Here is an 11137-nt window from a genome sequence, read left to right on the forward strand (position 1 = left end):
TGCAGCTTATGAGATTCTCTCCTTGCTTTAAACCAGTGGTCGGCAAACCACGGCTCACGAGCCACATGCAGCTCTTTGGCCCCTTGAGTGTGGCTCTTCCACAAAATACCACGGCCTGGGCGGGTCTGTTTTGAAGAAGTGGTGTTAGAAGAAGTTTAAGTTTAAAAAATTTGGCTCTCAAAAGAAATTTCAATCATTGTACTGTTGATATTTGGCTCTGTTGACTAACGAGTTTGCCGACCACTGCTTTAAACCTTGGCATTTTCTACCTTTGTTATAGTTTTAGTAGTATCTCCTAAAAGGAATAATACAGTTAAGTATTCTCCCAATTTAATATCTTTTAATAACTATGTTTACTGTTTATATTTATTGTAACTAGTGATATATTTATATATAAGTCCATCATCATATTTCTATTAGATAGGACAGTCGTTTTTTTAATATCTTTTTATTGATTTCAGAGAGGAAGGGAGAGGGAGAGAAAGGTAGAAACATCCATGATGAGAGAATCATTGATTGGCTGCCACCTGCACACCCCCCACTGGGGATCGAGCCTGCAAACCAGACCTGTGCCCTTGACTGGAATCAAACCCAGGACCCTTCAGTCCACAGGCTGACGCTCTCCAAAGGTCCTCAAACTTTTTAAACAGGGGGCCAGTTCACTGTCCCTCAGACCGTGGGAGGGCCGGACTATAGTTTAAAAAAAAACTATGAACAAATTCCTATGCGCACTGCGGGCCCGGGATGCGTCGGCTGCTAAGCAGGACAGGCAGCGGCACCCGGCGGGCCGGATCCATGTCCTCGGCGGGCCGCATGTGGCCCGCGGGCCGTAGTTTGAGGACCCCTGCAGTATCCACTGAGCCACACCAGCCAGGGCTAGGACAGTAATTTTTGCCACATTTTTTCTTCCTTCGTTCCTTCCGTTCACTGGATTAGTGCATTTTCTGTTTCTTCGTCCTTTCCCGTCTCCCTTCCTCTTTTCTGGCTCTAAATTCCTGAACTGTATTTGTCTTGTTCTTTAACGTTGACTCTTCCTTGTGGTGGCGTTGTTACCCACCCACCAGAGGATATTTTCCGTTGCTTTTAGATGGAGTGGCAGTGAGGAAGGGGAGAGAGAGAAACATCGATGTGAGGCAGGCACCTCCATTGGCTGCCTCCTGAACACCCCCACCACCACACACACACACACACACACACACACACACACTCACACACATATACACACACACACACACACACACACACACTCACACACACACACATGCACACACACTCACACACACACACACATACACACATACACACACACACACTCACACACACATGCACACACACTCACACACACACTCTCACACACACACACACACACACACGCACACACACTCACGAGGGCCAGAAAACGAACCGCAAATCAAGGTGCGTGCCCTTGACTGGGAATCGAACCTGTGATCCTTGTGAGCTGGCCGATTCCCTGACCAGCACGGTGCCTCTTCCATTGTCATACTAACACTTTGATATCGAACTTGAGCTAAAAGTTTCCAAACACGTCTGCCGTCTTTCAGTTTCCCCGTCTCCGGACCATGCACGTCCCTTTGCGCACGTCACCCGTTCCCCAGGTCTCCTCGCCTGCGTCTTGTTATTGTACCGCCGTCTGCCTGATGCTGCCGAACAAGGACTCCAAACCCGGGGCCGACGATGAACATGGATTCAGCTTCAGAGACCAGCTCGCCTGGGTCAGACCCGCGTCTGCACCTGTGTCAGCGGCTGGGGGCCCGTGCCTCTCCTCACCCCACGGAGGTGGGCCGGTGCCTCTCCCCCGCCCCACGGAGGTGGGCCGGTGCCTCTCCCCCCCCCCCACGGAGGTGGGCCGGTGCCTCTCCCCCCCCCCCCCCACGGAGGTGGGCCGGTGCCTCTCCCCCCCCCCCCACGGAGGTGGGCCGGTGCCTCTCCCCCCCCCCCCACGGAGGTGGGCCGGTGCCTCTCCCCACCCCACGGAAGTGGGCCGGTGCCGATTGCACTGCGTTGGCTCAGCCTCCGGCGTCTCCCGCTCCTTCAGCAGGTCAGCCGGGCAGGTCTCCACCAGAGGCAGTGGCAGTGGCAGTGGCAGAGGCTGAGTGGAGGCGGAATTGCCCCTGCGCTCTTACAAGGTTCCGTCTGGATCACATCAGCGACGTGCCACTGGCCAACGCAAATCACAGCCAAGGTCAGAATCAAGGGCAGGAAAAGTAACTGCCTCTTCGGGGAGAGGAGCTGCAGACTCACCTGGCAAAAGGCCCGAGCGCAGAGAGGGGTAACGTGAGGTCATGAGTGCATCAGCCATCACGTCGACCTGAGCTTGTTGATGCATCCAATAAGGAGGCTCCTATGAATGTGATGGACGGACTAGAGGCCCAGAGCAGGAATCGTGCACCGGGGGGTCCCTCAGCCTGGCCTGTGGGATCGGGCCGAAACCGGCTCTCCGACATCCCCCGAGGGGTCCCGGATTGCGAGAGGGCACAGGCCAGGCCGAGGGACCCCACCGGTGCACGATCCAGGCCAGGGAGGGACCACAGGTTGGCCAGCAGGAGAGGGACTGCGGAGGGGCTCCAGGGCGTGTCCAGCCTGTCTCGCTCGGACCCCAGCAGCAAGCTCACCTACTGGTCTGAGTGTCTGCCCCCCTGGTGGTCAGTGCACGCCATAGTGAGCAGTTGAGCCGCCTTAGCATATCACAGGCATATTACGCTTTGATTGGTTGAACGGATGACCGGATGACCGGACACTTAGCATATTAGGCTTTTATTATATAGGATCTTATGTATTCTCTTCTATGTTTTTATTGATTTCAGAGAGGAAGAGAGAGGGAGAGACAGAAACATCCATGATGAGAGAGAATCATTGATCACCTGCCTCCTGCACGCCCCACACTGGGGATGGAGCCTGCAACGGGGACATGTGCCCTGACCGGGAATCGAACTGTGACCTCCTGGTTCATACATCGATGCTCAACCGCTGAGCCAGGCCGGCTGGGCTGTAATGTCTCCTCTTTTATGCACCCTGCACTCCTTCTCGGGTTTTTATTTTCTGACACACATCTGTGGGCAAGGCTCTGTTGGTCTCCCTATGTCTGAAAACGTTTTATTTTGCCCTCACTACAGAAATGGTTTAGCTCGTGTAACATTTAGAGCGACTCATTTTCCCTCAGTACTTCAATCCTCTGTCTTGCCCTTGTTGCAGAAAACCCTCCTGCCTACACTGTATTTCTTTACAGGTGACGTACCTTTTCTCCCAGGCAGGTTTCAGATTGCTTCTTTCAAACACCATCACAATGTATCTGATGCAGATTCATTTTTCTTTGCCCTGATTGGATTTAGGGTGAATTTACTATCTGAGTATTCATAGATTCAACTGTAGAAAACTGTCAGCTTCTCTTCTCCTCCCCTCCCCTCCCCTTCTCTCCTTTTATCTTCTCTTCTCCTCTCTCTCTCTCTCTCTCCTCTCCTCTCCTCTTCTCCCTCTCTCTCTCTCTCTCTCCTCTCTCTCTCTCCGGTGTTGCTTTTCTGTCTGGAGCTTTTCTTCTCTCTTAAATGTTCCTATTTCAGTTTCCAGCCTGCCATCTCATTCACACATTTCTTCCCGTGCCCAGCCTACTCTGTGCCAATTAAGCATGTTCCAATGACTGTTTTTCACCAGTTAAGCTTTCTCCAACATTTCTGTACTTTTTACTTCTTCATGTTTTCATCGCACATCTATGTGAGGGTCTATGTAAACGAATGAACTTATTTCCCCGAGCATCCTAAACATTCACAGTTTAAAATGTCACTGTCCTGTAGAATTTTATGTGGTAGAAATGCATGTTCAATCATATAATTTTGTTGACGTATTTTGACATTTTAGTTGGTGAGCGTAAAGTTAGGAGGTCTTCCTGGTCTTTTCCTTTTTCCTCTTCCCATCCTTCCGTTCCCTCCTGCCCCCGGGCCCTTACATCACGCCCAGAACCAAGTCTTGAAGGACCTCCTCCCTGCGTGGCATTTCAGCGATGCGGCACCCGATCGCCACCAAGCCGCAGGCACCTTGGTTCGGCTCCAGATGGCGAGGCATCTTCCACGTCGTTACCCTCGGCGTCCTCACAACATCCAGGGAGTGGGCAGCAGAAGCGAGCTTAGCCGCCTTCCACGAGTGGGAACAGTGGCGGGGGGAGTCACGGTCTAGCCCCCAACGCCAAGCATGCCCCTGCCTCCAGCACCCCATCCTGCAGAATGCTTTTGGTTCTGTTCCTTCTAGAAGCCGATCCCTCAAATGCCATCACCCGCTTCTGGGCTGAGAACCCCGACGGCCCGGTTACAGCCTCCCTCACCCGTTTACGTGTCGGCTCCGTTTTTGTCCCACAGAGATGCTCACCGTGTTCGGGGTGGTACCTGTGGTCCGGCCCGCTTCTGCTTTAGCGATAGTAGCAGCATGTGTGTGGAGAGGCACATCAGAGCACGAGATGCCTCCTGGGCCCGAAGTCTACATGGAATGTTCACACACGCACGCACACAGCAAAACGAACAAAGGAAAACCAAGACCACACATTCTTTCTGGCTTTACATGACCCACCTCCTTGTCCATCTCCTATTTCCAAAGAAAATCTTAAGTCCAAAAGATACACTTTCAGTGATACGAATGATTAAACGTAGACTGTCCTCTTCCCACAGACAGATTAGGGCGCAGAGCCATTTAATCACAGGTAGACTTGACTTCAAAGAACCAAGAGCAAAGTGACACTGATTTGCAGCTTGGAATTCGATTCCTTCTTGTGGAAATCCAGTTACAACCGACGACACTTCAAAATGCCTTCTGGGGGGCGCCCAGAGTGGCCGGGGAGTCGGAGTGAGGGGAAGCCTGGCTGGTTTATTTAGAGGGTCACCCCTTGGGTGCCGGGGTAATGGACATTCGTGCGTGTTTCCAAAATGCCGTGTCCACGGGAGGGAGGACGGCGGCCACGTGGGGCTGGGAGGACGCATGCTGGCCGGGAAGCGAGGTTCTGGGGAGGAAGGGACAGGAAGCCACTGGACTTCCGTGGACAACGGGGCTCCGTGGACAGCAGGGTGAGTGTGGACAGTGGGGTGAGTGTGGACAGTGGGGTGAGTGTGGACAGCGGGGTGAGTGTGGACAGTGGGCCTCCGTGGACAGCGGGGTGAGTGTGGACAGCAGGGTGAGTGTGGACAGTGGGGCTCCGTGGACAGCGGGGTGAGTGTGGACAGCGGGGTGTGTAGAGTGGGGTGAGTGTGGACAGCAGGGTGAGTGTGGACAGTGGGGCTCCGTGGACAGCAGGGTGAGTGTGGACAGTGGGGCTCCGTGGACAGCGGGGTGTGGACAGCGGGGTGAGTGTGGACAGTGGGGTGAGTGTGGACAGCGGGGTGAGTGTGGACAGTGGGGCTCCGTGGACAGCGGGGTGAGTGTAGACAGTGGGGCTACGTGGACAGCAGGGTGAGTGTGGACAGTGGGGCTCCGTGGACAGCAGGGTGAGTGTGGACAGTGGGGCTCCGTGGACAGCGGGGTGAGTGTGGACAGCGGGGTGTGTAGAGTGGGGTGTGGACAGCAGGGTGTGGACAGTGGGGCTCCGTGGACAGCGGGGTGAGTGTGGACAGTGGGGCTTCGTGGACAGTGGGGTGAGTGTGGACAGCAGGGTGTGGACAGTGGGGCTCCGTGGACAGCGGGGTGAGTGTGGACAGTGGGGCTCCGTGGACAGCGGGGTGAGTGTGGACAGTGGGGTGAGTGTGGACAGCGGGGTGAGTGTGGACAGTGGGGCTCCGTGGACAGCGGGGTGAGTGTGGACAGTGGGGCTCCGTGGACAGCGGGGTGAGTGTGGACAGTGGGGCTCCGTGGACAGCGGGGTGAGTGTGGACAGCGGGGTGAGTGTGGACAGCGGGGTGAGTGTGGACAGTGGGGCTCCATGGACAGCGGGGTGAGTGTGGACAGCGGGGTGAGTGTGGACAGTGGGGCTCCATGGACACGAGGTGAGTGTGGACAGCAGGGTGAGTGTGGACAGTGGGGCTCTGTGGACAGCGGGGTGAGTGTGGACAGCAGGGTGTGGACAGTGGGGCTCCGTGGACAGCGGGGTGAGTGTGGACAGTGGGGCTCCGTGGACAGCAGGGTGAGTGTGGACAGTGGGGCTCCGTGGACAGCGGGGTGAGTGTGGACAGTGGGGCTCCGTGGACAGCGGGGTGAGTGTGGACAGCGGGGTGAGTGTGGACAGCGGGGTGAGTGTGGACAGTGGGGCTCCATGGACAGCGGGGTGAGTGTGGACAGCAGGGTGAGTGTGGACAGTGGGGCTCCGTGGACAGCGGGGTGAGTGTGGACAGCAGGGTGTGGACAGTGGGGCTCCGTGGACAGCAGGGTGAGTGTGGACAGTGGGGCTCCGTGGACAGCGGGGTGAGTGTGGACAGTGGGGCTCCGTGGACAGCGGGGTGTGGACAGCGGGGTGAGTGTGGACAGTGGGGCTCCGTGGACAGCGGGGTGAGTGTGGACAGTGGGGCTCCGTGGACAGCAGGGTGAGTGTGGACAGTGGGGCTCCGTGGACAGCGGGGTGAGTGTGGACAGCGGGGTGAGTGTGGACAGTGGGGCTCCGTGGACAGCAGGGTGAGTGTGGACAGTGGGGCTCCGTGGACAGCGGGGTGAGTGTGGACAGTGGGGCTCCGTGGACAGCGGGGTGTGGACAGCGGGGTGAGTGTGGACAGTGGGGCTCCGTGGACAGCGGGGTGAGTGTGGACAGTGGGGCTCCGTGGACAGCAGGGTGAGTGTGGACAGTGGGGCTCCGTGGACAGCGGGGTGAGTGTGGACAGTGGGGCTCCGTGGACAGCGGGGTGAGTGTGGACAGCGGGGTGAGTGTGGACAGTGGGGCTCCGTGGACACGGGGTGAGTGTGGACAGCGGGGTGAGTGTGGACAGTGGGGCTCCGTGGACAGCGGGGTGAGTGTGGACAGTGGGGCTCCGTGGACAGCGGGGTGATTGTTGACAGGAGCCGGCCCCGTGCTCTGCATTCCCTCAGGCCAACAGCGATTCCCGCACCAAGTCCCGTGCGGTCGCTGAGGCCCTGGGAGCTGTCCCCATTCTGAGCCTTAAAGCCACGACCTGCCCACGTGCTGCCCACAGGGGTCCACCGGCACCCGGAGCCGCGCCGTGTGTCACATGGCCACGACACGGACCCCCGGACAATCATGAAGCCCGTTTCCCAGTGTCCCAACGAGCTTCCCTCCTCCTCGCTCCGAACAGGTCCGCTTCCCGCAGCCACGGGGGCCGGACGTGCTCCTGCGGGTTCCCTCTCCCGCCGCCGAGTCAGGGTGAGGGCCGAGGGCACGGCCGTCCACGCACACGACACACGTCCCTCCTGAGAGCGGCCCCTGCAGGCCTGTCCCGGGCGGGGAACCCCATGTAGAGCGTGTCCCGGGCGGGGAACCCCATGCAGAGGGTGTCCAGGGAGGGAACCCCATGCAGAGCGTGTCCCGGGCGGGGGAACCCCATGCAGAGCGTGTCCCGGGCGGGGAACCCCATGTAGAGCGTGTCCCGGGCGGGGGAACCCCATGTAGAGCGTGTCCCGGGCGGGGGAACCCCATGCAGAGGGTGTCCCGGGCGGGGAACCCCATGCAGAGCGTGTCCCGGGCGGGGAACCCCATGTAGAGCGTGTCCCGGGCGGGGGAACCCCATGTAGAGCGTGTCCCGGGCGGGGAACCCCATGCAGAGGGTGTCCCGGGCGGGGGAACCCCATGTAGAGCGTGTCCCGGGCGGGGAACCCCATGCAGAGGGTGTCCAGGGCGGGGAACCCCATGCAGAGCATGTCCCGGGCGGGGGAACCCCATGCAGAGCGTGTCCCGGGCGGGGAACCCCATGCAGAGCGTGTCCCGGGCGGGAAACCCCATGTAGGGCGTGTCCCGGGCGGGGGAACCCCATGTAGAGCGTGTCCCGGGCGGGGGAACCCCATGCAGAGGGTGTCCCGGGCGGGGAACCCCATGTAGAGCGTGTCCCGGGCGGGGGAACCCCATGTAGAGCGTGTCCCGGGCGGGGAACCCCATGTAGAGCGTGTCCCGGGCGGGGGAACCCCATGCAGAGGGTGTCCCGGGCGGGGAACCCCATGCAGAGCGTGTCCCGGGCGGGGAACCCCATGCAGAGGATGTCCCGGGCGGTGGAGCCCCATACAGAGGGTGTCCCGGGCGGGGGAACCCCATGCAGAGGGTGTCCCGGGCGGGGAACCCCATGTAGAGCGTGTCCCGGGCGGGGGAACCCCATGTAGAGCGTGTCCCGGGCGGGGGAACCCCATGTAGAGCGTGTCCCGGGCGGGGGAACCCCATGCAGAGGGTGTCCCGGGCGGGGAACCCCATGCAGAGCGTGTCCCGGGCGGGGGAACCCCATGCAGAGGGTGTCCCGGGCGGGGAACCCCATGTAGAGGGTGTCCCGGGCGGGGAACCCCATGTAGAGCGTGTCCCGGGCGGTGGCGGGGCCGCTGAGCGCAGGCTTTGTTGCCGTCACACCCGAGCCCACAGGCTGGTTCTCTCGAGTCCAAGCCGAGCCGGAGGCGGGGAGGCGGTTGACATTTCAACCAACAAAAAGCTCCAGATGTTCTAGGCATTCTACATAAAATTACAGTTCAATCCTCCTCTGCTAGGAAGCCGGTCATTGTTTATGCTTTTTGCAATTAGCTCTTATCTAATAAAAAAACACCTTGTTGGGGGGAAAACTCACACCTTTGTGCCAATTAAATGAAGTTATACGTACATGAATCCAGCTAGTCTTTAAAATGGCATAAATCAGACGTGCCTTAACCGTAGTTGATGTTTTAAATAAATAAGGTGGCATCCCTCATCATTGGCTTATTCAATAAATGCTATGAAACAACTCTATCCGTTTAGGAAAACAGTTAGTGCTCTAAACCATACCATGTACAAAGAATTTCTTAAAAACGTAAGCAAATATGGAAATATTTTTACACATTTGGAACCAGGGAGGCTGCAGCAAGAAATTGACTACATAAAATCTTAAAACTTTAACACAGTGATAAACATCGCAGCCAAAGTTAAAAATAACGAACAGACTGAAGACATGTGCAATACCCAGAAGAGATAAGGAATTGATGTGTATGTAGAGAAAACCACATACGACTCTATGTGTATGTGTACTTGTATCGTCTCCCCTCTCGCTTAGACAATAAACATTCCCACAGAAAAACAGAATGTATTTCAGGGCAAAAAATAATGAAGTGTCATTAAGCATTTGAAAAGATGCTCAAACTTACAAATAAACCAAATGTAATTCAAATGAAATTCTGAAATGGCGTTTTTTAAAGCCTACAAGAATGGAAAAAATAACAGGACTAATAATATGGTGTTGGCAAGGATGTATCTTTTAGAGGGACACTTAAAATGTATACAGCGCTTCTCCTAACGTAACAGAAATGTATCGTATAGCAATACTGCCACAAGCATACCAAAATAAATAAATAAATAGATAGATAGATAGATAAATAAATAAAATAAACCCTAGCCAGGTAGCTTAGGAAAGCGTTGGTTTTGCAGCAGTAAAAAAATTAGGAACAATAATATAGGAATAAAGAACATTTGAGATATTTCTAACTTTAAAAAAAAAAGGAAGTTGCAAAGTAGTATGGATAGTATAATTCTATTTTTATTTTAAAAGACAATAATATATGTTGACTTCTATGTGTAAAATGCAGTTGGAAGAAATATATCAAGCCTTTAATAATTGTTACCTTTGAGATATGAAATGATGGGAGAATGTTCACTTTCTGTATAATCTATTTTGCTAATGTCCTATTTAACATGAATGACTTTAAATTGAAAGAAAAGACAGTGATTCATACCATTCCTGAGATGCTTTCCAATTCTATGTTAACATTGAAAATACAAAATTTCGGAAACAGGAAGAGTCCTTAAGTACCAAGGTGTTTTTTCAGAGTCCTTGTCTCTAAAGACACTTACGGAAATGACTACAGGACAGGGCGTGTCCTTCAACGGGTGGGCCGGTGTAGAGGCAATGCAAGACTGGCCAGGAGTTGCTAAGTGGTAAGTCGGGTCACTGGTACATGGGCTCATTAGACCGTTCCCTCCGCTTAGCTTTTTCTTTGCAACTCCCATTAAAAATTAAAAACAAAACCACAAACAGTGTCACCACAGTTCCACAAAATAATACTAACGTATTCTCAAACAACTACACGAACACAGTGAAGTATTTTTAAATGTTGATCAATAACCACCCTGCATTTCTTAGTGATATTTTGCTTCTGGAATTTTATGGGCTGTTTTGATAATCTCTTCATTATAATAATGCACATTTTGATCAAATACAAATTTCAGTTTTAGAATGCATTGTCTATACGGGAACGTCAAACGCGGTAGAAAGCTACTGGTACGGCTCTTCCTCCCAGGTACCCAAGGAGTAAGGTAATTCTTGTCACCGCCAATTAAAAACTTCTACGAAATAAGACTGTTATAAAACAATTAAAGCTTGCAAATGCACCAGTCTCCAGGAAGAACGTCCTGGAGGAAATCCTGCTTATTAAAATTGCAATTTTAGTTTCCATTAAAAGGAGAATAAGACAACAGAAGATGGCTTGGCAAGACAAATTATTTCTTAATGTCAGTTGAGCTTCCTTCAAATGAGATAACGTATCTACACCAGGTTGGGTTAGTACAATTTTGCCTCCTCACTCATTTATCTCATTCAGTCATCCTGATTATAGCCTCATGGACTTCATTTCCAGAGAAGGAATTCTGTAACAAACAGCCCACACAACATGCTGATTACTGAACAGTTAATTCTAATTAACTTGGGCATGGCAAGAGAATTTTGATCAAGTCCTAGAATACAAATCTAGGCGGCTATACTGGACGCACTTCTATAAAATACCCACAGCAGAGTCTCCAGACAAAACAACAGTCAGAGAGATCTAATTTAAAGAAACAAATGAGAAAATTAAAATCACAAATAATTTATTCCTCCGTTAGAGCTGGTACAGTTTTAAACAGCAACAAAGCACACAGTGGTGGAAGTTGGCACAGAACGGCGAGCGTTGCAGCCCGTCAGGCCAGCCGAGCTGTATCGCTCCGGCTCGATGTCCACTCCCTACTGACCACGCTGAGAGTAAGCCCTGCTCTGACCGTCCCCCA

Source organism: Plecotus auritus (assembly GCF_963455305.1).
Source record: "Plecotus auritus genome assembly, chromosome: 8".
Lineage (NCBI taxonomy): Eukaryota > Metazoa > Chordata > Mammalia > Chiroptera > Vespertilionidae > Plecotus > Plecotus auritus.